Source organism: Canis lupus, chromosome 19 (assembly GCF_011100685.1).
Source record: "Canis lupus familiaris isolate Mischka breed German Shepherd chromosome 19, alternate assembly UU_Cfam_GSD_1.0, whole genome shotgun sequence".
Lineage (NCBI taxonomy): Eukaryota > Metazoa > Chordata > Mammalia > Carnivora > Canidae > Canis > Canis lupus.
The window spans coordinates 49,888,227-49,912,907 of NC_049240.1; the positions used below are offsets into that span (position 1 = coordinate 49,888,227).

General features: G+C 34.2%; 2 long non-coding RNA genes across 10 annotated transcripts in view; one reads left to right on the forward strand and one right to left on the reverse strand.

Moving 5' to 3' along the window:
• LOC102156728 overlaps positions 1 to 20,266 on the reverse strand; it is a 266,073-nt gene extending 245,807 nt beyond the window's left edge. For 5 of the 8 annotated variants that reach the window (XR_005374311.1, XR_005374308.1, XR_005374306.1 and 2 more), the window contains exon 1: positions 20,149 to 20,265. This is a non-coding gene — a long non-coding RNA (uncharacterized LOC102156728). Of the gene's footprint in view, positions 1 to 20,148 lie in introns of all 8 variants that reach the window. The other 3 variants (XR_005374309.1, XR_005374310.1, XR_005374305.1) reach the window with 1 other exon arrangement.
• A 33-nt stretch (positions 20,267 to 20,299) lies between these two features.
• Positions 20,300 to 24,681, forward strand: part of LOC102156780 — a 33,696-nt gene continuing 29,314 nt past the window's right edge. For both annotated transcript variants that reach the window (XR_005374303.1, XR_005374302.1), the window contains exons 1-3: positions 20,300 to 20,532; positions 20,616 to 20,680; positions 20,857 to 20,935. This is a non-coding gene — a long non-coding RNA (uncharacterized LOC102156780). The remainder of the gene's footprint in view (positions 20,533 to 20,615; positions 20,681 to 20,856; positions 20,936 to 24,681) is intronic.

Consider the following 24,681-nt stretch of genomic DNA (forward strand, 5'->3'; position numbering starts at 1 on the left):
TTCTGTCTGTAATTGGAGAAGAATTCATAAGGAAACTTAAAAGTTAGGGTAATAAAAAGGGTTTTAAGAGATAAGTAGGAGTTTTATTTCTTTTCTTTTTTTCAGTAGGAGTCTTCAATGGAAGAAGTGGAGGGTGAGTATTTCAGTTTGGAAGGATGGACAACAGTGAATGCTAATGTACAAAAAATATGAAGGGGAAAAAGCCCAGCAGGCCTTGGATGCAGTGATGTGCAGGTAAATTTTTAACAATCAGCTCTTTGGAAACAAACAAACAAACAATCATGGTATCAGTGAGTACAGATTTGGGAAAAGAGACCATTTGTTGTTGTGAGCCAGTACAGCGGTGGAGTTGGGCAAGATGGTAGATGCCCAATCTCCTTTATGCGAGATATAAACATAAATGAACATCTGTGGAAATACTTAATTTCACCAAGTAGTACTTCTAAATTTTTAGATTTTTTTTTCTTTTCTTTACTTTTTTTTTTTTTTTTTGGCTGGGGAAGTTCCCCTTAAGCATGAAAATGTGTTTTGTCACTTTTCCTTTTACAGCTTTCCTAGTGTTTAAAAAAATATTTCTACTTCACTCTGGACTGAAGAAAAGAAAATCAACCTTGTTAAAAATATTGTGTTAAGTAAGAGTTACCAAGACCCTCACCTGAGGTCAAAAACATTACACTCCATGACTACAAGACAGAAGTTTCTGACAACTGTCCCAAGGCCAAGGCCTTATTTCTAGACTCAAGACTATGGTTTGAATCGTAAAGGTGTCCTGAATATGTAATTCCCTGATAAGAAGACTTCCAACGTATGGGTAGAAAGATCATAAATAAATAGATTATTTTTTTAAATTTAAGCTCCAAAACATTGGTTAGCTTTTTTATGTTCGAAAGAAGCAAAAGCAACAGCAAGAAGTCTGCCATTATTTCACTAATAGAAATAAAAAGCCAATGAAAAATGATGACTTATTTAAGTAAATTGCTCATCTCATTAATGCAGGAGCCCCAAGCAAAATCTTTATGGTGTCTAGCAGGTCATAGAAATGAATACAATAGTGCCAACTGAAATATAGCAGAAATAAAATAGTGTTTCTGGGCTGTGGTGACCTGGAGAAGGAGTGCTACCACTTACACAGTGTTGCCCTGGAATATAGGTCCCTTTAAGAAAAACTGGGATTTCATTTAAAATTTTCTGATTCCTAAAGGTTGGCAAATATTTCGTATTTTAAACGCGGTGTGTGGGCCAAACAAAACATGTCAGTGGGCAGGATTTTGCCTGTTAGCCACCAGCTCGAGACCTTTGCTTTCATTCATTCTAAACAGTGCAATGTGGTTTGTATTATGTGGTATTGGCAGGCAGGTAGTATGTGGGGCTAACGTGCCTGGATTTATTTTACTTATTAATTACTTTATATCCTGCCTTGTTCCCAGATGTATTTGAGATAGCTATTAAAAAATCATACAATAATATGATAGAGTAATTGAGGTGAAGGGGGAAAGGACTAAAATATAAGAAGAGTCCTAGGGAGAGGTAATATAAAGAAACAAAGGACATAAAGCACAAAATTATTTAAGATGAATTAACAATACTTCATTGAGCTTCATGGCAGCCAAAGCAAAGAATAGGAAAAAAAAAAACTAAGAAAAAAATAAACCAAATTTATTTACATCATGTGTGACGTACAATATGGTAGACAATCAAGAGAAATGTAGCTTTACAAAGTACTGAGGTCAGAGAAAAATTTCTGCCCGGGGTCTTTATGTTTTCTAGCAATGGAAGAACTTTTCTCCTCACACAAATCATTTGGTTGCCTCATCTTCTGTAATTGATGGCAGTGAAATCACAGTCAATGCATAAAGCACATTATTAACACACTATTTTTAGGGGCCTTTGTCAAAGAATACTACCCCTTCCTGCCTGACCATATAGATAAACAAAGAGAGGAAACTATCCCGGCCCCCACAAAAGGATTCAGCCATCCTTAGTTTAGTAAACACAGTGGCCAACTTTAGTGAAAGTCAAGATAGTTCTCAAAATTAAATTCCAGTTAACGTTTATTGAACACCCACAATATGTCAAATATAGTGCTATGTGCTTGGTAATTTACAAAGATAAATAGAAAAGGAAAAAAAAAGTTACCTACTCTTAATAAACTTCCCTTCATGAAAAGGAAACAAACAGGTTTTAAAACAATTATAAGATGGTGTGCTAACTCACATCAAAAATATGTATACAAAGGCCAGATGTAACAGAAAGGAGCATGATGGTTTCTCACTTGGAGGTACGAGGAAAGGCTTCCAAGATTCTTTTGGATCATCAGAAGTTTCCAAGTGTCTTTGAGAAGGGTAAGTGGCCTTCTCTAGACATACAAAAATATTTTATCTCTAACCCAGAAAGACCTTTCCACCAAATAGTTTATCTCTAACCCAGTTAGCTCAGTGTTTACACCATTGGTAGTACCTCATTCTCAATTATAGTCACGTCACTGCATTTAACAATACATTCTGGTCCCTCCTCTGCATTACTCCGATTGCCTCCACGTGACTCATCCCTACCACCCTACATTTAAGAATTTTATTCTTTCCTACAAAAACACTAATTCAAAAAGATTTATGTACAGTGTTATTTATGACAGCCAAACTATGAAAGCAGCCTAAGTGCCCATTCATAGATGAATGGATAAAGAAGTTATATATGATGAAATAATATTCAGACATGAAAAAGATGAAATCTCGCCATTTGCAATTACATGGGTAGATCCAGAGAACATAATGCTAAGCAAAATAAGTGAGTCAGAGAAAGACAAATACCATATGATCTCACTCATATGTGAATTTTCTTTCTTTTTTTTAAAGATTTTATTTATTTATTCTTGAGAGACACAGAGAGAGAGAGAGAGGCAGAGACACAGGCAGAGGGAGAAGCAGGTTCTATGCAGGAACTCCATCCTGGGTCTCCAAGATCAGGCCCTGGGCTGAAGGTGGCGCTAAGCCACTGAGCCACCTGAGCTGCCCCATACATGAAATTTAATTTAATGAATGAACAAAGAAAAAAAAAAAAGAGAGACAAACCAAAAAACAGACTATTAAGCATAAAGAAAAAACAGATGGTTACCAGAGGGGAGGTGAGTGGAGGATATGTGAAATATGTAAAGAGGATTAACAGTACATTTATCATGATGAGCACTCAGTAATGTATAGAATCGCTATATTGTACACCTGAAACTAACATAACATTGTACAATAACTATATTAGAATTATTTTTTTAAAATAACTCTATTCATTTTGACTAGTTATCATCCTTTTTGGCATACATACTATACTGTTCCAAGAAAATTAGTATTTTCTATGTTGGCTTCCATGTCCTTTCCCTTATAAATTCAAGTTTCACAGCATGTATAGCAACGATACTCTAATACCTTGGAAATTCAGACCATTTGTGACTATCAATTCACTAGTGGTCAGATTTTTGGGTCAGAGTTCCTATTTTGATCAGATTCATTGACTTTCTTCTGTTCTCTTCTGATATTTTTAGTCTTGGGTATTTCTTCCCCCTTACTGATCATGCCATCTCTTCCTTATGGCTAAAAATCTCTATCTCATACTCTTTTTAAAAGCCCATAATATCAAGGGTGCCTGGGTGGCTCAGTCACTTACGGGACCGACTCATGATTTCAGCTGAGATCTTGATTTCGGAGTTGTGAGATCAAGCCCTGCAGGGTCTCCCTGCTTAAGATTCTCCCTTTTGCTCTCTCCCTCTGCTCCTCCCTCCACTCCCACCCTTGTTCCCATAGGTGCTCATTCTCTCTCTCTCTCAAAAAAAAAAGCCCATAGCATCATGAAAATCCAATTTACTTCTTTGCAAATCCTTCCACTTGCCCAGTGCGATGGATGGATCTTACTCCTCTTGGGGAAACATTACAATCAGCTTCTCATGAGACTTAGAGTTTAACCAAACAACTATTGATTTTCCAAAATAGTATTCTATGTATTGCTTTAATGCACCTGGTCTTGCTATACTTACCTCTGTAGTATAAATTCTGCTTAAGGAAGAAAATGCTCTTAGACAAGAAAAAAAGAAATTTCATGCATAGCACTCAATTGCATTTTAACCCAACATCCTAAGAGGAGGAAAACAGATAAAACAGAAGAGTATTAGAGATACTTCTGTGATTAATTACATATTAATGTAATTAAGATTCTCTGAATATACATATTGAAATCCATAGAGACAAACACTCAGAAGAGCAAACAAATAGGAGACCAGTTAGACAAACTCCAAGTGTCAGGAAAATAATATAAATGTAGAAAAGAAAAGAAAAAACACGATCCTGAAGGCACAGGTTGACTTCTATAAGCTCCGTTTTGAAGAACCAGTTGCACTCATTACTTTTGATCTCTGCTCTCTATAAGGGGCGGGCAATCTCACAGGTGTTTTTAGAGGCCAAGAGGAAGAACCTCTGAGGAGCTGGTATATTTCAATTTTTGTCAGGGTCGAGGATCCAAACTTAACAGCAGTTGTCTTCTCTCAAACCCAAAACTTACAGAGAAGCACCATGCTCTTTCGAATAATATATATTTAAGTTACCAAGTCTTTATCTACCGATTTGGATTTGTGTTCCTTATATATTCTCTCCAGCCATCCATCAGAGCAGTATATACCTTTTCCATAAATTAATTAATTAGTAAAAAAACAAACAAAAAAACAAAAAAAAAAACAAAAAAAATAATTAATTAGTTAATTAAAATAAATTAAAATTTTTAATTAGTTAATTAAAATAAATTAAAATTTCCAAAGAGGAAGAAGGTTTCTGAAGAGGAGGAAGCTTATAAGAAGCATCAGGAAAGGCAATGAGTAGTTTCTTCTTCCTCAAAGGAAGTGTCATAGGTGTCCTGGCTCTCTGTTTTCTTCTTGGGGTCCCTGGCCCTGACTACCTAAGCGTTCAATTAACTTCTAACAGAAGGGAACAGGAGAGGGAGATTCAAGATGTTAGGAGCTGCAGGAGAATGCAAGACCCTTAAAGTAGAGAGGAAGAAAATGCCTCAACAAATGTTGGATAATAAAACAATGCAGAATGATAAGGAATTCAAGCAACAGTAAAAGAGACCAGAACCCTTGCAGAATTACTGCACTCTCAATCCCATTACAAAATCATGAATTTCTGTCAAGGTCAGTGTCAGCCATTTCCAATAAAGCAAGAATCCAAGAAGGAGCTACATTCCTCGAGATGACAAACACTCCCCAAGGTTATTAATAAATCAGCTTCAGGTCCTAGATTTGCACCCTTTTGCTGTGAAAGAAGACAGGCCAGCACTGTTGTTTCAACAACTTCAAAAAGGGGTTGAGGCGTAGAAAAATTTGCTTAGTCAGAGTTAGGAGAGACATGCAGGAGGGTTTTATTGATCTGGGACTTTGCATTTATTTTTTTTTAATTGGTTAAAAATAAACCCCTTAATTTAGTTCTCTAAGAACATCTTGGGTCTTAATAACAGAGTTGGCGAAGCGGCAGTGAGAGAAACAAAAAGAAATACACTTAGTTTTCCTTTTAACATACAATTATTGTCCTATTAAATGTAAATTTAATCCCTATTTGAGACATGTAATTTAAATTGTGACCAAAAATATTAGAGGCATGCTACTTCTAATTACATCAGGTGGCCTTATTTTAATGAAGGGAGAATTTGGAGGCGGTACCAATTGCAGTAACAAGCTGATGACTTGTTTTTCACAGTCAACATATCATTAGCATTTGGACCCCAGAAAGAGAGTAATTTTTTTTTTTTCAAATAAACTTTTAAAATTAAAGACTAGGTATACATAACATAGTCCACCCCTGAATTTCTTTTTATCTTTCCTTTTTAAGTGCTATTTAAAATAGACATAGACTAAACAAATTAAAATGTGCAAAAACACACCTGGTCCTTATCTGACCAACAGCTAAACCTTGGTATAAGAACTACATAAACTTATCAGCTAGAGCTTCCTGTGCTGAGTTAGCATTGTCTTCTGCGTTTATTTTGTAAGCGTTGGGATATGCATGGTAACCACTTAAACATCTGAGGCTTTGTTCAACTCTATGGAATAAAATATAAATTGTTTACTGAATCAGGGTACTGAAAAGAGAGCTAAATTCTCTTACTTTTAATATTTCTCTTTGATATCTGCCCTCCTGGACAGAAATTTCAAGCAACAGTTCCCAGCAAACATATGGGGAAGCCCACTGGAAACATGGGAAGGTGAATTAATAATGGCAGATGCCGGCATGTCTGGATGTTGTTTATGCCGAAGAGTTCTGCATTCTTTATGTTTTGAAATTATTCTGTTGTAACAATTTTCAGATTCGTTTAGTTTGGCAATGTATTCTCCTCTCCAAAGGTGTCTGCATTTATTTGACTACAGAAAATATTTACTTTAGCAAAGGGCAGCTTAACCTTTGTTTAAATTTGAGGTGAGTTAAAGGTGACTGTAATTATTTGCTGTATTATTTGTGTCAGATTTGAATTACTATGAATACAGCACACGCATTGCCCTTTATTATAAAATAAGCAAAAAGAGACTCAACTTCTGCATACGGCCAGCATATTTTATGGAACCAATCAGTGTCGCAGAACATTTTCAAGGTTCTCTCTTGGACTGTGATTGAGTGAAAGTGCTTGAGGTTAAGGTCCTTTCCCAGAGGGAGGGAGAGAGGCGATTTAACATGGCAGCTCACTCTCCCCACCTCCACCCCCAGCTATGTTTTTGATGGCTGGCAGCCAGCATGTGGACAGAGTGGGGTTCAAGGCTGTTAGTGAAACACTACAAACAGTCACACTGGAAAAAATATGGAGACAGGGGACCGGAAGGGTGGGATTGCTGAGCAGAGACTGATCTCAGAACAGATACACTGGGATCCTGGGCTTTCAGTGAGGGAAAAATCCAAGTTAAAACACGAATATTGGGAAACAAAGTCAGGAGATGGTGAGGAGAACGGGATGGGAAGGTTTTGAACTCAAATAGGTTAGGGCATAAAAGCGGGTGAGCCTTCGTCATGGGTCTCTACGTTTCAATGATGGAGAGAAAATGATGTAATATGACATGGTGACCTCACCTTTAAGCACCCTCCCCCTCAAACACTCATGCACACAACTAGTCAAAGATATTTATGCATGGTTCTGGTGACAAAGAAACATCAAGGTTCAATTAGCAACTGAGCGACACTAAAGATGTGGGATTTGTTTACTTGAAAGACTGTATAATAGGAGAGAAATAGCACATTCAGTACAGTGAAAACAATGAGATTCGTACTTCCAAATCCACCAGATGTTGTGAGTGAAGAGTACACTCGTTTTCCTCCTACAGAGTTAATATTACCTTTCTTCTGTGTTATAAGGATTAAGAAAACCAATAGATTTATAGTACAGAGAAACCGGCGGACGACAAGCATAAAATGAAAATTAACTACTTACTGTCACTATCACTATCAGTATTATTAGTACCCAAATAGTTAAGATTAAAAGCGCACCTACAGCAAGTGTAGACTTTTGGCCCAAGCTAAAGTGAGGGTTAAACTGAAGTCAACTGCAAGCCTGGACAGCAGGAGACGTCAGTATGAATAAGAAGAATAATAATGTCATAAAATTATTATTCAGAATATGGGAAGAGCATACCTACACAATATAGTGACCAAGGTGGGAATAATATGGTCAGAGCAGCAATCAAAAATCCCAAACACCGTTCCAGAAAAGCATCTGTAAATGTTGATGATAATGATCATTATTATATTCCAACAAATCCAAGTCAAGATTTTACTTCAGTTCCAGGATGGATACTCTGTGCTCAGTTAGGGCAAAACTCTCTTCCTTTCAGAAGCTTCTTTGCCATTCACTATCACAATAAATAAATTATTTAAAGCTAAATGAGCTGTCATTAGTAATTCATATGGTATTTAAGTAAACTTCTCTGAGTTGTTTTTTTTTTTTTACATACTATAGTATCCACCATTCTAGCATATACAATTCAAGGATTTTAAGTTAATGTACAGAGCTGTGCAACCATTCCCTCAATCCAAACATTTTAATGGCGTTATGGAGATAACAGTACACCTACTGCATAATTCACTAACTTAGTTTTTACAGTCCAGTAGTTTTTGATATATTCATAGAAAAGCTGTGCAGGTATCACCAAAATCTAATTTTAGAATACTTTCATCATCTCAAAAAGAAACCAAGTACCTGTTAGCAGTTATTCCCCGTATCTCTCCAACTCCCATTCCCCTACTCCAGGCAACTATTAAAAAACATCGCATCACCATATATTTGACAATTATGGACATTTCAAATATAGTGAAGCATAAAATATGTGGTCTTTTGTGACTGGCTTCTTTCATCTAGTATGTTTTTGTTTTGTTTTGTTTTGTTTTAAGTTTTATTCATTTATTTATTTGAGAGAGAGAGAAACAGAGATAGACATAGCGAGAGAGAACAGGAACAGGAAAGAGAGGGAGAAGCAGACTCCCTACTGAGCAGAGAGCCCTGCATGGGCTTGATCCTAGGACCCTGGGATCATGACCTGAGCCAAAGGCTGACCCTTAACCGACTGAGCCACCCAGGCATCACTGGAATTTATGTATTTTGGATATTAGTCACTTCAGAGATATTACTTGCAAATATTTTCTCTCATTCTTCGGTTGTCTGTCCTTTCACTTTCTGAAAGTGTTCTTTGCTATACAGAATATTTTTTTTAAGTTTGAAAAAACACAACTGAACTATTTTTTCTTATGTTGTTTGTGCTTTTGGTTATGAAGAAACCACTATCTAATCCAAGGTCATGAAAACTTTTACCTAAATTTCCTTCTAGGAGTCATATACTCTTGGCTCTTTCTTTTAGGCCTATGATCCATATTGAGTTAGTTTTTGTATGGCATGAACAAGAGTACCCAACTTTAATCTTTTGCACATTGATAGCCAGCATTATTTGTTGAAACTATTACCACCTCCCATTCCCAAATGCCCTGCCCCCACTGAATTGTTTTGGCAACTTTGTTAAGAATTAATTGGCTATACATGTAACAGTTTAGGTAAGCACTGTCAATTTCAAAATCTATGCCACTACCAGATCGTTTTTGATATAGTTTGCCCTTTTTTGACATTAGAAAATATGAATTCTCTATTGTGCCTTTACTTGGAAATTGTTTTTACTATGCAAAGTACATTGCATTTCCATGTGAACTTAAAAAAGAAATTATCAACTTGTGCAGAAAAGATAGAGAGAGAGAACATGCACACTGAGATTACGGATAAGAGTTGTATTGTAAAAAAAAAAAAAAAAAAAGAGTTGTATTGTATCTCTTGGTCAATTTGGGGTGTGCTGCCATTTTATCAATATTGACTCTTCCAACACATGAGCATGGGGTATGCCTCAATTTATTAATTTCCTCCTTTAATTGCAGTTTTCAGAGTATAAGTGTTACATTTCTTTTGCAGAATATAAAGTTATAACTATTACTTTTTTTTTCCTTTTTGATGCTATTATAAATGAAACTGTTTCCTTTAATTTTTGGACTGGGCATTGCTGGTATATACAATTAAAATTTTTATATGTTGATATACTCTACCAACTGACTCAACATGTTTATTAATTCTCATAGATTTTTAACAGATTCTTTAGGATATTCTATCTATAAGAATATGTCATATGCAAAAGAAATCTTACTTCTTCCTCTCTAATCTAGATACTTTTTATTTTAGTTTATTTCCTAACTGGCTTGACTATCACCACTAGTAGAGTAGCAAATAAAAGTGGTGAAAGGGGACATTTTCATTTCTTCCTTGAGAGGCAAAGAATTCAGTCTTTCATTATTAATTATGATGTTAGTTCTGGGTTGTTTGTTGACTTTTGTTTCTGTTTATAAATACCCTTTACCAGGTTGAGGAAATTTCTCTCTTTCTTCTAGTTGGTTCAGTGTTTTTATCATCAAATGATGTTAGGTTTTGTCAAATGCTTTCTCTGTGTCTGTTAAAATGATCATGTGCTTTTTGCCTTATTCTGTTAATAAGTTGTATTACTTGAGTAAGTTGATAGGTTGAATGATGTATAATCCTTTCTATATACAATCTTTTCTATATTTCAATGTGTAGCTAGATTTGATTTGCTAGTATTTTGTTGAGGAATTTTTGTGTCTAGAAGCATAAAAGTTATTGTTCTGAAGTTTTCTTGGCATGTCTTCAGTTTTGATATCACAGTAATAATAGCCTAGAGAGTTGGGACACCTGGGTGGTTCAGTAGTTGAGCATCTGCCTTTGGCTCAGGGTGTGATCCTGGAGTTGCAGGATTGAGTCCCACATCGGTCTCACTGTAGGGAGCCTGCTTCTCCCTCTGCCTATGTCTCTGCATCTCTCTCTGTGTCTCTCATGAATAAATAAATGAAATCTTAAAAAAAAAATAGCCTCAGAGAATGAGTTGGGTGGAATATGTCCCCTCTTCTTTTTGTCGAGGTTAGTGCTAGAAACAAAATCTCTCAGTTTTTGTTTATTTGGGAATTTCTTAAACTTTATCTTCATTGTTTTAAAGGTAGTTTGCTGGATACAAGATTCTTGATTGATAAGTATTTTTTTTTTCTTTCAGTACTTTAACTATGACAGTCTTCTCGTTCCATTGTTTCTGATTAGAAGTTAGCTCTCAATCTTATTGGGTCTCAATTTTACCTGATGAGCTGTTTATCTCTTTCCTGATTTTCTCTTTGATTTTATTTTTCTACATTTTGACTATCTTGCTCAGGATTAAGACCTCTTCATGCTTTTACTACTTGGAGTTTGTTGAGATCCTTTTCATCAAAAGTGAGAACTTATCCAGTCATTATTTATTCAAATATTTTTTTCTGGCATTTTTCATATTCCCCTCTCCTTCTGGGACTTCCCTAATGTCTATGGTGATGTATGGAACAGTACCCAAAATTCTCTGAGACAGTTTTTTTTTTCTTTTTTTTTCTTTTTTCCTTGCTGCTCATCTCTATGGATGTGTCTTCAAATTTGCTAATTCTTTTTTTAAATCAGGTAAAACCTACTATTCAGCCCCTGTGGTAAATTTGTATTTTGTTTATTATACTTTTAAACTTTAGAATTTCCATTTCTTTTCTCAAGAGAATTTCTGCCTCTTTTTTATATTCTCTATGTGATGAGACCTGTGATAATACCTTTTTTACTTTTTTTAAGCACAATTTCTTTTAGTTTGTTTTCAATGTATTTATAACACTTGATTTGAAATCATTGTCTGCGATTCTGATATTTGCACCTTTTCAAAGGTAGTTTTTGTTGGCAAATTTTTTCCTCTGTGTCATAATTTCCTGTTTCTTTGCATGTTTTGTTATTGTTGTTTTTCATCTGGACAATTCAAATAACTTATCACAGTACCTCTGGACACTGATCCTCTATTTCCCACTTCAGTGTGTAGTTTTTAATGATTCTCCTCAGAGAGTGAAGACTTGTGTAGTCACCCAAGGATGACAATGACTTTAGTAAGACTCTCTGGACTGTCTGTTTTTCTGACTTTTATTTAAATTTTGAATCTCCATTTGGTATCATACCCAGGTTCCAGCCTCCACTAATTGCTGGCTAATTACTCTATCATTTTTTTTATAATGCCCTGGGACATTATTGCTTCAAAAATCCAATTAAATTTGGGCCCCTTTGCAGAAGTAATATTTGAAGAGGGTTCTTCTTGGCTTTCTCCCTGGTTGTCTGTCTTCTTACTGATTTATGGTTTAGTTTGTTGCTCTATATAAGTTAAGAGCCTTCTCTTAAATGCTCACCTCCATATTCTCCATTATGTTCAACTCTACAGTAGTTTTGAACTTTCCTTCCTTCTCAAAATAAAGTCAATTGTTTTAGGTAGAATATCAGAGCTCTCTGTTTTTACTGTCTATCTCTTCCTGCATCAAATCTCTGCAACACTTCTCTGGAGCTAGAAGCATGGAAAGCATACCACATCAGTAGGAGTAAGACCATCAGTAAGAGTAAGATCATCAGGGTATTGATCTGACAGGTGGGGGAGTCCCTTGTCTTCTTGACTTGCTTCTCTGAGCATTAAACCTCTGCACTGAAAGCAAGCTGGGGTAAAGCAACATGGTATTTTCATATTTTCAGCCTGTTGCACCTGGTATAGAGTTTCTACTTTTCATTTTGAAGTTGAGGGAAAAAGAAAAGTGTCAGACCTCTCAGCTGCTCTTGCCTGGAAAAGAACATCTGATAAATGCCTGTGCCCTGTTTTCCTGGTACATACTGTAGCTCTAGATCAGGACCTGAGAGAAGAGAGACCTTTATGTTCTTGGATGCACCTATGAAGAATGGAGTTATCAACATGCTGAGTTGGGAAGAGAGAAGAAGGTAACAGTTGTGGCTTGAATGCTGAAAAACAACAACAACAAACAAACAAACAAACAAACAATTGCTGTTCTTTCTGAGATTTAGTGTATTTTCTTGGTCAAATATTTATTCATTTTCTTTATGACCTTAGGACAATTTCCAGAGACTTTGGTTATCTTTAAAAATAATTCTCACTAGTTATGATAATTTTCCTAAGGAGAGGATCTGCAGACCTCTTCACATGTCTATTCTGGAAGTCACCCACCTATCAATACATAGTTACACACACTGCATCTTAAGAGAAATATTTAGTCTGATGAGATAAAACTTTTTGTTTGTTTGTTTGTTTTGTTTTGTTTTGTTTTGTTTTGAATAAAGCTCACAGGAAGTCTAGCAAGAAATTATCACAGGAAATTAAAATTCAAGTGGCTGTGGTGACTTAACATGAATAGTATAAGGCAATGTTCTTTGCCTCAACTATACTCTAAATTTTTGTGAAAAAGTCCAGACTTCTGAACACTCACTTCCCTTGCTGCTGAATCAGTAAGTTTTAAAATTTACATCTTTAAGTCAGTGCTCTAGTTGATATTGAATAATGTGGACAAAGAATTCTACTTCTAGTACTATGAGATTAGAAAAGAAGTTAAGATAAATGGGCTGGATTCAAACATCTAAGAGATATGCAAAGGAAAATAAGGGGTAAATTAAAAATAGATGTATTTCTAAGAAGACAAGAGAACTATAAATGTATGAAATTTTACTTCATCAATGATAGACCAGCTCTGGAACTCAAAGAGGGAAAGATCAGGGCTGATTTAGGATACCTTCAATTAAATTTTGGACCTTATGCTAAAGTAAACTATAAAGTGCTAGGTATTTTGAAAAACAAAATCATCAAATGATGATAGGTGAGCATAGGTGGCTCAGTTGATTAAGTGTCTGCCTTTGCTCAGGTCATGATTCTCACATCCTGGGATTGAGTCCTATATCAGGGTCCCTGCTCAACAGGAAGCCTACTTCTCCCTCTCCCTCTATCATTCCCCCTGCTTGTGCTCTCTTTCTCTCTCTCTCTCTCAAATAAATTAAACCATTAAAAAACAAAACAACCCTCCCCCCCAAAACCCAAACAATAAACCAAGAGCATCACGACCCAGAAATATATTGTGAGGAAACAGCATGTAAATCGTACCAAAAGATTAGTCTGAAGCTGTAAAGAGTATTGGTCTTAATATGACGAACAAGCCAAAAAAAAAAAAAAAATTCTATATATATGTTATTATCAAGCTGGAAATTTAGAAATCAGTGGGAGTTCAAATAGCACTATATCTTTACATCTTAAAATTGGAGAAGCTTTAGATATTTTCTAATTGTCCCAATATTTTTATCATTCGATTTACTTATATACTCATTTAATAACATTTTTTTTTTTGAGCAGCTACTCTGTCCAGGCATTAACCTAGGGGCTTAGAGTATGTCACTGAATTAAAGGAATGAAGATCCTTCCCACAGTGAAGTTTAACCCTAAGGCCCATAGAAATATAATAAATTCTTATGAGCCAATTATTGGCACAAGAAAGGATAAAACACTAAGTTATGAATACTAATTTAGTGTTGTAACCCCAGTGAAAACAGACAGAAAATGACAGAGACGCAAAATGATACAGGTGAGAATGGTATTAAAACATTCTGAAACTCACGTATTAAGTTCCAAAAAGGATCACCAGAACGAATAATTCATAGCTCAGCTAAATTTGCTTGTTTTTAGTTACTATCGATCTCACAATAGTGGGAAGAAGTCACTTTCTCAATTACATAAGAAATAATGGATTAATGGGCAAGAGCAGATAATCATAATCTGTTGGAAACAAAAGAAAGTAATATAAATTCTGTTTTGGCACTCACTGGCATTTCTATACATGACAATTCAATTTTTTAAAGAAATAGGTGCTCCAAAAGTCCCTGGGCAAATGATGATAATAATGTTAGTTAATATTTATTAAGTACCTACTATATGTCAAGTATATCATTCAGACTATACATAATATTACCCTACTGAATGCTCTTAGCAATCATATGCGCTGTGCAAGAGTATTTCTCTAACTTTACCAGTGCAGAAGGTGAGATTTTATTTCTCCATAGTCACACATAAACTCAATGGCAGAGGTAGGGCTGCTTTTAGAATGCTGCTGGCCTCACCATTCCACCATCCTAAGCATCACTATACCTAAATTCATGCAACAGATGGTTCTGAACTCCACAGTAGGGAGAAAGTAGAGTAAGGTGGAAAGCAAACACACAAAAAACCCAAACCCTTTAGTAAATAATAATTGGATGTGTGCAGAATGCCAAAAAGTCACTAACCCATCTTGGTAACTGACCAAATGAACATACAGACTAAGTGTGGTGTAACAGAAATAGCCCTATAGTGATGATATGATTATCAGATCCCTCAAGAGTGAATTAATATGAATTCATACGTTTAACAATTATGTCCTTTAAACTTCCTTAAATGCCTTATTATATGATGAAAAAGATAAAGATCTATTCTCTTCTTTTACTGGTAAATATTCATAATTGATTAATAATGATTGAGCAGCCATTGGACTAAGCTAAGTAGTAGATTTCAGACCCCTGAAGCTCTGTTCAGTTTATTAAACCATACTTCGTCCTCTGGTTTGTTTTTTCATAAACTGAAAATTTGAGCCCCTAAATAAATATGAGGCAATTTCAGATCCCTTAGCACTGAGAAAAATGACATCTATCTTGAGCTAATTGCAGTCTCTTTGGGAAGCTGGGTGAGTGTTATGCCTTATTTAATATTCCTGAGTTTAAACTAAGACTGCATTTTAATAAATGTTCACAGAGCAGATTAGCAAAATTTGTCATATACAGGTGGGAGCATTCCATTCCCTTGGCTAGAGAAGGATATTCATTCCAGAAAAAGAGATCAGTCAATTTTGTCACAAGCTGCATGCATGGCTCCATTTCATAGTGGTCCGGGCGTCACATGGGATATAATACCATTGAGAAAATGTCATCTTCTGGTAATATCGCTCTTTGTAATTCTATTGTCTATGTATATAGGAGTTTGAGACAATGTTCCTGGTTTTATGCTTGTCATTTTTAGAAGGCTATATTGTACGTAGTTATTGATTTTTCTACAAAAGCATGAAGATCATATTTAGAGGATGGAGAGGAAAAGGGTACAGGAGAATGTGTTAGAATGAGACAATGGCATTCCCAGGTCAGCATTTCAGATGAATGTGTTTTCTCTACTTGGCACCCCTCAGTACAAATACAATGTTTAGTAGCACATAGCCACACAATATTTTGCCCTATTGAATTTTAGGACATGAAACCAAAACACAAATTTGCCTCAGTGTACTGCTGTAGATGAAATGGGAACCCAGACAGATGAAGAAATCACCTCTTAATAGGAGAGGTAATGGTACATTTAACAACAAAAAAAGCACATCTTTTGCACTACAGTCGAGCAAATGTTTAACCACGGGATGGTTTCTCACACTGTATACCAAGGTTTGTTAAAATAACAGCAACAGTAACAACAAAAACCCTTTGAAAAAAAAAAACATGTTTAAAAGCTTTTAGCAGATGGAAGCCCATTTTGAATTTATAAGGATGCCCAGTTGGTGTAAAGGGAGCAAAAATGATAAACTCAAGAGACCCAGATGTTGTTTTATAATCAATCTAGTGAAGAGAAAATAACCTAGCTCACTTTGTAACTTGGGGGGCGGGGGGAGGCTAATAGTGTGAAGTGCTGATACTATGGAACTCTTTATCAAGTTATTTCCCTGGATATATAAATAGGTTGTTCAGTGCTAGGAGATATAACAGGAGACATAGAAATTCGTTAGTTAAGGAAATTATTAGCCGTTCAAATAAACTCACTTTAAGAAGTCTCACGAACTGAGAAAAGGTCAAAAGGTTACACCTAAAACAAATTCTGTCTTAAAACCAGTATCAGATGTTTATAGTACTGCTTAATAGATTTTTTCTCTTATTAAAATTAACAAAAGAGGCCCACAGGACACAGACTTTAAATCAATTTGTCCAGCCACAAGGAAATGGAGCAAGGTAAAATGAGAAAATGAGTCAAAATTCAACTTGTAAATTAGCAATAACAGAAAACATTTCTTGCTAGACTATTAGAGTCATGTGGTTGGCAGCTACCATATCCATACTTTATGTTATAGCAATTATTCCAGGAATTAGATAATAATTATAATAATGAGATTAGTTGATAGAATAAAGAATCTGGAAATGAATATAGTCTGGAAATTGAGAAGTCATTTTCAAGGTTGCACAGAGTAGGAATCAGATCACTGCGTCATTTTCTCAGCCTTCACCTGCTATTCACATTTTTCTTTTCTCAAGCAGTAAAGGAAAATAAAAACCAACAAGAGGACACAACTCTTCCCTATCTCTATTCATCTCTGAGTGGATAAAGGGCCTGAGCTTTCATCCTGAGGTTCCCTTTGTCTATACCAAGCCTCTGACTCTCTTTAATTTGACAACCCTTCTTCAATTATTAAACATTTAGTTCAAACATTTTATCCTATGGGAAGTATTTTTCTGGAATCCACAGACTGTGCTGCATATCCCCACTCTAGAAACCTTCTTCACAGGGTTATCACATTAAGCAAAAATTAAATGTTTATATCAGTCTTTAAACTAGCCTGGAGACCTCTTGAGCATGAGGGATGATGCTTTATTACCTTGGTACTCCTAGGTACTAGTACTTGGTTTATTATAGGCCTTCAATAAATACTCAGTGGATAGTACCAGAGCTTAGAATAGTCTTTGGGAAACAAAACTATATATAACCCTAGGAAGTCTCATAACAATATTAGGACTAATGTGATTTTTTTTTTTAGTTACCTGAATGAAAACATTTTGGTTGCTGTCATAGGAACAATTCTGGGATTCATATTCAGCACCAACAATTAAACTATCATGGTGAAGGTATTTAACCTCTCTGAGCACTGGGTTTTCAACCCATGTAATAGCAGTATTGATAATACTTAGTTTACTATGTTCCTCACAAAATAATCATCACAATGCCCTTATCTGACTTATCATAAACACCTATTAAATAATGGCTGTGATTCTTGATACTTTTATTGTCGTTAGCAATGATAGTCAATGCTCCACAGATAGTAGTAATTAAAATTTGGAAACTACAAACACCTTCTGTACATTCAAGATGGCTAATGGAGTCATTTTAATATTGTAAATCAACCAAAATAAAATAGCATGTGCCTTATAACTTTTTCATTGAAAGTTTTACTTAAGAGGTAGCTTTTCAGTTACTTCCTTCAGACTGAGCATAAAACCCATCCTCCAGTCACCATAAAGTACCAGCAGATATTCAATCTCTTTAATGACTTGATTTGTATATTTTAGAAATTTTGAAATTAAAAAAAAATCTAGATGCTATCTTCAATACCTAAAGCGGATTGTAAATCTGCAAACATTGTCCATTCAAAATTTAAAGAAGTAAAGTGAAAGACATGTTGAATTAAATATGCTCATATGAGTCAATATTTGTAGAACAAGCAGCAAGGATTTCATGAGCTAAGTGATGAATGCTTTGGGTTGCATTTATTCTGATAAAAAGAAACTTTTCCAATTAATAAGGATTTAACTGCAGGAGGAATCCAGTCAAACTGTGTTTGAATATTCTCAAACTTATTACTCATGAAAACATTTCAAAACATGTGTGCCAAAAATTAATATATATCTCTCTTAAAAATTATTTTTCAGTACTTAGAGGAATTTTTTAAATTAAAGAACACATTCGTTCTTCCCTTCCTTTATGATAAATCCATAGACAAATTCAGTTTTCTTTTATTAAAATATTAAAATATCTACACGAAGAATTTCAAACTAGCAATGGACTATGAAAACATCGTAGGCAAATTGCTTCCCTCAATAACACAATCGGCGTTAGTGACACAGTGTTTATTTTGCTAAGATCGCTATAAATCCAAGTGACTCGATGGCCACTATATACTCACAGTATGAGTATGATATGGGACTAAAAATTATCTATCATTGGTTTCAAACACATTGGAAAATGGCAATTTTGTGCTTAACTGTAAATTTATTTTATTTGTATTAATCACAATTGCATGTTCCTGTCTATCTAGTCTTGGAAGATATAAACTCAATGAATTTATATCCTGTTTCATTCACAAATGAATTGTGTTCCTGAATTTTAACATGCTATTCCTAAAACTATTAGCTGTGTTTCTGCTTTATGGGATGTTCCTACATAAGCTGGCTGTTCATCAATTTGCTGTCCATACATTTCTTTGAAAGCTATATTATAATTAGAGTTTAGGTTAATACTATTCAGTAACCATAAAACAGACATAAAATAATTATAACTCATTTAGTGAAATTAGAAAAGGAGCAATTATTAGACTCCCATTGTGAAGCTTTGCTGTGAGGGATAGATAATCTATCTGCAAGATGTACTTTAAGAACACCATTTTCAAAGAAATAAACTAGATAGATTACTGCTTTGTCTTTGTGCACTTGAGGCAGAAGGGGTGGAACCAAAAACTTGTGGAGTATATGCGAGTTTTCTGAACTTTCCTGAATGTTTATGGGCAAATTAAAACAAAACAAACAAACAAACAAACAAAACCTAGAGATAATAAATGCTTAGGATTTCTGTTCATTCTAATATTTGTAAAGCTGAGAAGGTATGTTACTTAAATTAATTTGTATCTGTAAGGTACCTTCCCCATAGATTTCCCCCCTGCCCCAAAAAAAGAATCTTTACAGTGTAAGGCACTCAAACCCTACCTGAAAATGTTAATGGTAAGTCTTTTTTTTTCCCCCCCACTGTGCTGGAGTGCCACTTGCTTGAGTGCCAAGAAAAGTATATTGGGCTTTATAATTTGGTTTATTATTTAATCATCCACCCTTGGCAAAGTATGTTCATCTATTCACAGACAAATAAGAAGAGATGATGCCTATGACTTGGAAGTTAAAAGTAGAAAAAGTAACAGAATTTCTCTGCACTCCCTTTCATTAAACCTTACTTCAACTAAGTAGTTTTACAGTGATATGAAGCTTCCAAAGTCCAAGAAAAACACACACACTCACACACACACACATATATATATGATATAATCATATCCTATATAATATAATCCTATATATATATATTCTATATATATAGGATATAAAATTATAAGTTTAGTAAATAATAATGTTTTAAAGAAAATAAATCAGAAAGACTAGTATATCTATGCATTAGTTTCTTTCTATTGTTGCTGATAAAAATATCTGGTGGCCAGAATTCATTTTTCAAGTCTAAGTAAAATGGCACATTCTAGAAAATGAAAGGACCTGGTGACATATCCATACCATCCCCATGGGGCGCTGAGAGGGAAAATAAAATCTTGGCTTTAAGAGAGACAAGATGAAGGTCTTTTCTTTCTTTCTTGTTATCCTCCATGATCTGTTAATATGTGCCTTATATTATAATATTGTCAAATCTAGGTATAATCTCAATAGAACAAAAATTAAACTTTGACACACATTGCAGTTAGGAAGGCAAAAAAGGAGGATCAACTGTTTAAAAGGGTTGAAAGCTCATCACTAATTTTATTTGTATAATGACCTAAATTTCTGTTTTGATTCCTGTTCAATGAAAGCAAAGATACATCCAGAGAATTTCTCTGACAGCTCTGAACAAAAAGAAAGAAAGAAAAGGTTTCCTTCTGAGAGTACTTTTCTGTCATTTAATCCGTTTACATGTTTCTTTACTCTTACCTTTCTTGCTTGCTTTCTGACCACCAGGGATACAGTGTTAGCACAGGGTCACTGGGGCTCTGTCCAGCTCTAGACAGATGTTGCTATAGTCAGAGTTTTATGATGACAGAATGAGATTTCCAGAATGCACTGGTGAGTTCCATGGCAATTGTTAAGCTTGTCATTTAGAGGAAATGAAAGGAAGTCATTGATTACTTTCAACACTCACTATCTTTGCTTTGAGTGTGTAAAATGCTTTTGTATTTCCCATCCAAAACTAACAGTTAGACAGTAGCCCCCCAAAATAGGCCACATTATTCATAGTCCAAGATTCTCAGGCATCATAATTTACGCTGAGCTGAAAGAAATTATGACTTTTAAGAGGAGTTCAGTCTTGCTAGACAAGTAAGGGGAATTAATTGAATGAAAATGCAAAATTAAATGCAAATGATGAATTTGGCTAATTTCTTCTTCTTCCAATGTTCCAGTATATTCCTCTGACCATTCTCCAGGAACATTGCTTAAAATAACAGCTGTGAATTATAGGTCTCCAGTAAGTACAAAGTTGGTGGGTTTTTTTCTTCTTCTTTTTCTTCTTCTTTTTAAGGAAAAGCTTCTGATGAACAGTTGCCTCAACGATTTAGAGGACTCATTCCAGGTTAATTTAATAATCCCATGTGGCTTTAAAATATTTTAATACTTTTCTTCAACATGTTTCCCACTATATAGATGTGAAATTAGTGGGACAATTTAAATGGGAGGAACAAGATTCTCATTCTTCAGTATAACAAGTATTTTTAGGGATCAGGTAAGAATTTAATAGCAAAAAAAAAATAATAACGATGTGTATAATAGTTTGGTTATTTAATCAAATGGGTAAATTCTTTATTAAAAATAATCAACTTGTCTGATTTCAGAAATTAAACTCACTGTATTTGAAATTATCAAATCAGTTTATTCAAAATCATCGAACAGATTAAGCATCTAAGATACAGCATAGAGTAAGAAAATAACTCACAAATTGCCTTATGTCTGCCATGGATATTTTCCTTGTCATAATTCTTTTAGATAAATACAATAAACAATGTTTTAATATTGATAAAATTTAACTGTCAGGTGAGAGGAGTAAAAAAGAAGGGGAAAGAGGAGATAGATTATATTGATTATGTAGATAGACTTATTAATAACCTCATATAAATCACTGCTAAAACCTTTAATGATATCTAAATTTCATTATCTATGATAATTCACACACATGTTGGAATCACGAAAGAAAGCAACAAAGAAAGAAAGTTTGATTAGAAAAATCACATTGTAATAAAAAAGTTGAAATATATAAAAGATAATTCCTACTATAGATAATGCATTTCTTATGTTATGGATTCTTAATGTTAACCTATGAATCACTTTTGTCATTTACGGTGAGGGAATAGTAAGCAACCTTTTTCTGAAAGTGAAAAAATATTAAGAGTGCTATATTTGAGGGAAGTTATTTTGAAAATTAATATAAGCTGACCTTTTCAAATTTTCAGATAATTTAAACCATAAACCTTTCCAATTTAAAAATAATAGCAACATTTTATATGAAAAAATAGGATCCAAATATTTTAGATATGAGACTCTTTCTTTTTTATAAACTAAATTCAACTTTCTAATGCAATGCCTTTACCTCAGAATAATAACAGATTATCAAAAATATTTTTAAAACTCTGTTACATTTATTTGTATAATTTATAATGTATATAATTTATTTGTAGTAAAATTACCTTTTATGCCTATAGATGTTCCTTTCAAGTGTTCATAGAGAAGGAGGCTAGTTACATGCAAAGGTATTTCTAATAAACATAGAATAAAAAATAGCACCTTAACAAATGGCTATTTCATCTTAGCAAAATCTAAAAAGATTTTAGCATAAAACAATATTAGTTTTCATTGTGAATATGTGAGAACTGTGCCTTGTATATTTTAATTGACATCCTAACATGATAAAATAAGCATGACCTTCTGTCCCTCCCTTTGATTTCCAGATCATTTCAGTCTTGTGGTGCCCTTCAATCTAACCCCTATGAAAGACTTTTTGTTATTTTTTTTTTTTTTTAATTTTCATTGTTTGGTTATTTTTACTCTGTTACATCTCAGTAAAATATTTTGAATTTTTAAGATAAAAAAGCAAAACAATCTCATGAGGAAATTTGCAGAAGTATGCAGTAGGAGGATAATTTTTAAGTCCCAATATTTGGAGGTCCTTTCAGATCATTAGAAATAATATTATAAGAATGCAAATCTAAGTCTACGCCTTTTTTTTTTTTTTTTTTTTTGCCTATGCCATTCTTGAAACCAAGCAACATGCTCATCCTTTTGGTGTCCTTAAGAGATTTATTTCTGGAAAAATAGCGTTATTTTCTAGGTTACTTAGTCAATGTGAAATATGAGATTAAAGTCAAGACTAACCAAGCTGTAACTTTAGTCATGAGATACAAATAAATCTCCAACTATATGCCTTTATAATTAATTACCAGTTTAGAAAGCCACATTTTTCCATCAGAATAAACTTCAACCATAAGAAGGGTAACTGACACAGCAATATAGAATTTGCTGAGCTACCTAAATCTAAAACTATACGTTGAATCTAGTTAAAAGTAAAATAAAAGCACAGACAAAAGCTGAAAACAAATTCTCCCCTCCTAACATACAAACAATATGATTATAAGTTAAAATGTAGTTTAATTTGCCCATATGAGGTGATACCATGATTTTTTCCCTCCAGAGTCCATTGTAATACTAATTCTTTGAAATCGTGTCAGGTCTGCCAAATTAAAGGAAGGAGACAATAAAGTGAGGGGGAGATATATAAGAAAGAAGAAACAAAGAAGGAAAACTGTAAATATTAGAGAAGGGGCAAAAAGCTAAACAAAATTGAGTACCGCTGTAATTTTGTTAGGTTGGTCTGTTGGTCAGGTAGGCACTTTTATTATATCGAACCCAGAGCCTTAACACTTTTCTTTGTAGGATGGTAATTCTGATGATATTTAACCAGCATTCTTTCTGCAAATTAAATTTGTACACTTTGTTTACCTGAGCATATTTTTCCTATAACCTCTCACAATTTTTATGGCAGTAAATTAGCACAGAAGACTGTAACAGAAGGAGCCTCTCCAAAAAAAATGAAGACATCTGTCTTTTTCAAGAGGGACAGAGTGCCTACAAAAGGAGTGAAACAAAAAGAAAGATTCCCTTATGCAGGCAGAGCAAAGCAAGAGGCTGAAGTGATTCTAACTTCAATATACTCAAAGCCAACATGTTTATCGTTGCATCAATACTATTACAGGGAAGGAGGAAAAATTAGGTGGCATGTCACACATACAAAAAAACTTGTCCAACATAGGAGAAGAACCGAGGAAAATATTTCAGTACAAATGCAGAAATCACTGTACATCTTAGATTTACTATGAATTACACGACTTCTATCAAGATTAAAAATCAGACAGAAGCTAGATATTCAATGTTGATATAATTTCAATAACGTACTGATGACAAACTCAGGTGCCTGAGTTGTTAGCACTGATTGACTATGTCCAAAGACACTTTGCTTAAGCAACAAAACTTCATTCCAATGACAATAAATAAATAAATAAATAAATAAATAAATAAATAAATTTGTTAGAACTAGATATTCATGACAAGTTGTGGTAGAAATGATCTTAAATGTATCAGAGCTCAAAAGGAGTTTGCAAATCATGTAGTCCATCGTCCATATTTTATATATGAGAAAACTAAGACCCAGAACTATTAAATGTTCTTATCCAGAAATCTCAACCACTGATAAAGATTGATAGATAAGATATCCTACATAAGATAGAAAAGACATAGATGGCAAATAGATAAGATATATTTATATCTTCTACCTACCTAAATCAGATTAATTATAAAGTTCTTTATTAACATGGTGTTAGCTCTTCTAAAAAGAAAGAGTTTGTAATTATGTAATAACCCACCTTTCTTCCAAAGAAAATATTTAACCTGTTATGTTTCATAAAAATTTGTCTGTGTCATGAATCCTGAAAGTTAAAACTGCCCTTCTTTGTAATGACTTAACCACAGTCTCTTAAAAAAAAAAAAGAAAGAAAGAAAAGAAAAGTTTACAAAAGTGAATCAGAACCTAGATGATTTGGCAGCCATAGATACCCTTATTTTCCTTTTCCAAATATATATATATATATATATATATATATATATATATAACATATATAATTATATACAGTCATATATATAGTTATATATAGTCATAGTTATAGTTATATTTTTCTTTTTTTAAGATTTTATTTATTTATTTATTTATTTATTCACGAGAGACACAGAGAGAGAGAGGCAGAGACACCGGCAGAGGGAGAAGCAGGCTCCATGCAGGGAGCCCGACATGGGACTCAATCCTTGGTTTCCAGGATCTCACCCTGGGACGAAGGTGGCACTAAACTGCTGAGCCACCCAGGCTGCCCTTATTTTTCATAGCTCAAAATCTCCAATCCAGTCAAAATAAAAATTGTTACTCATGGT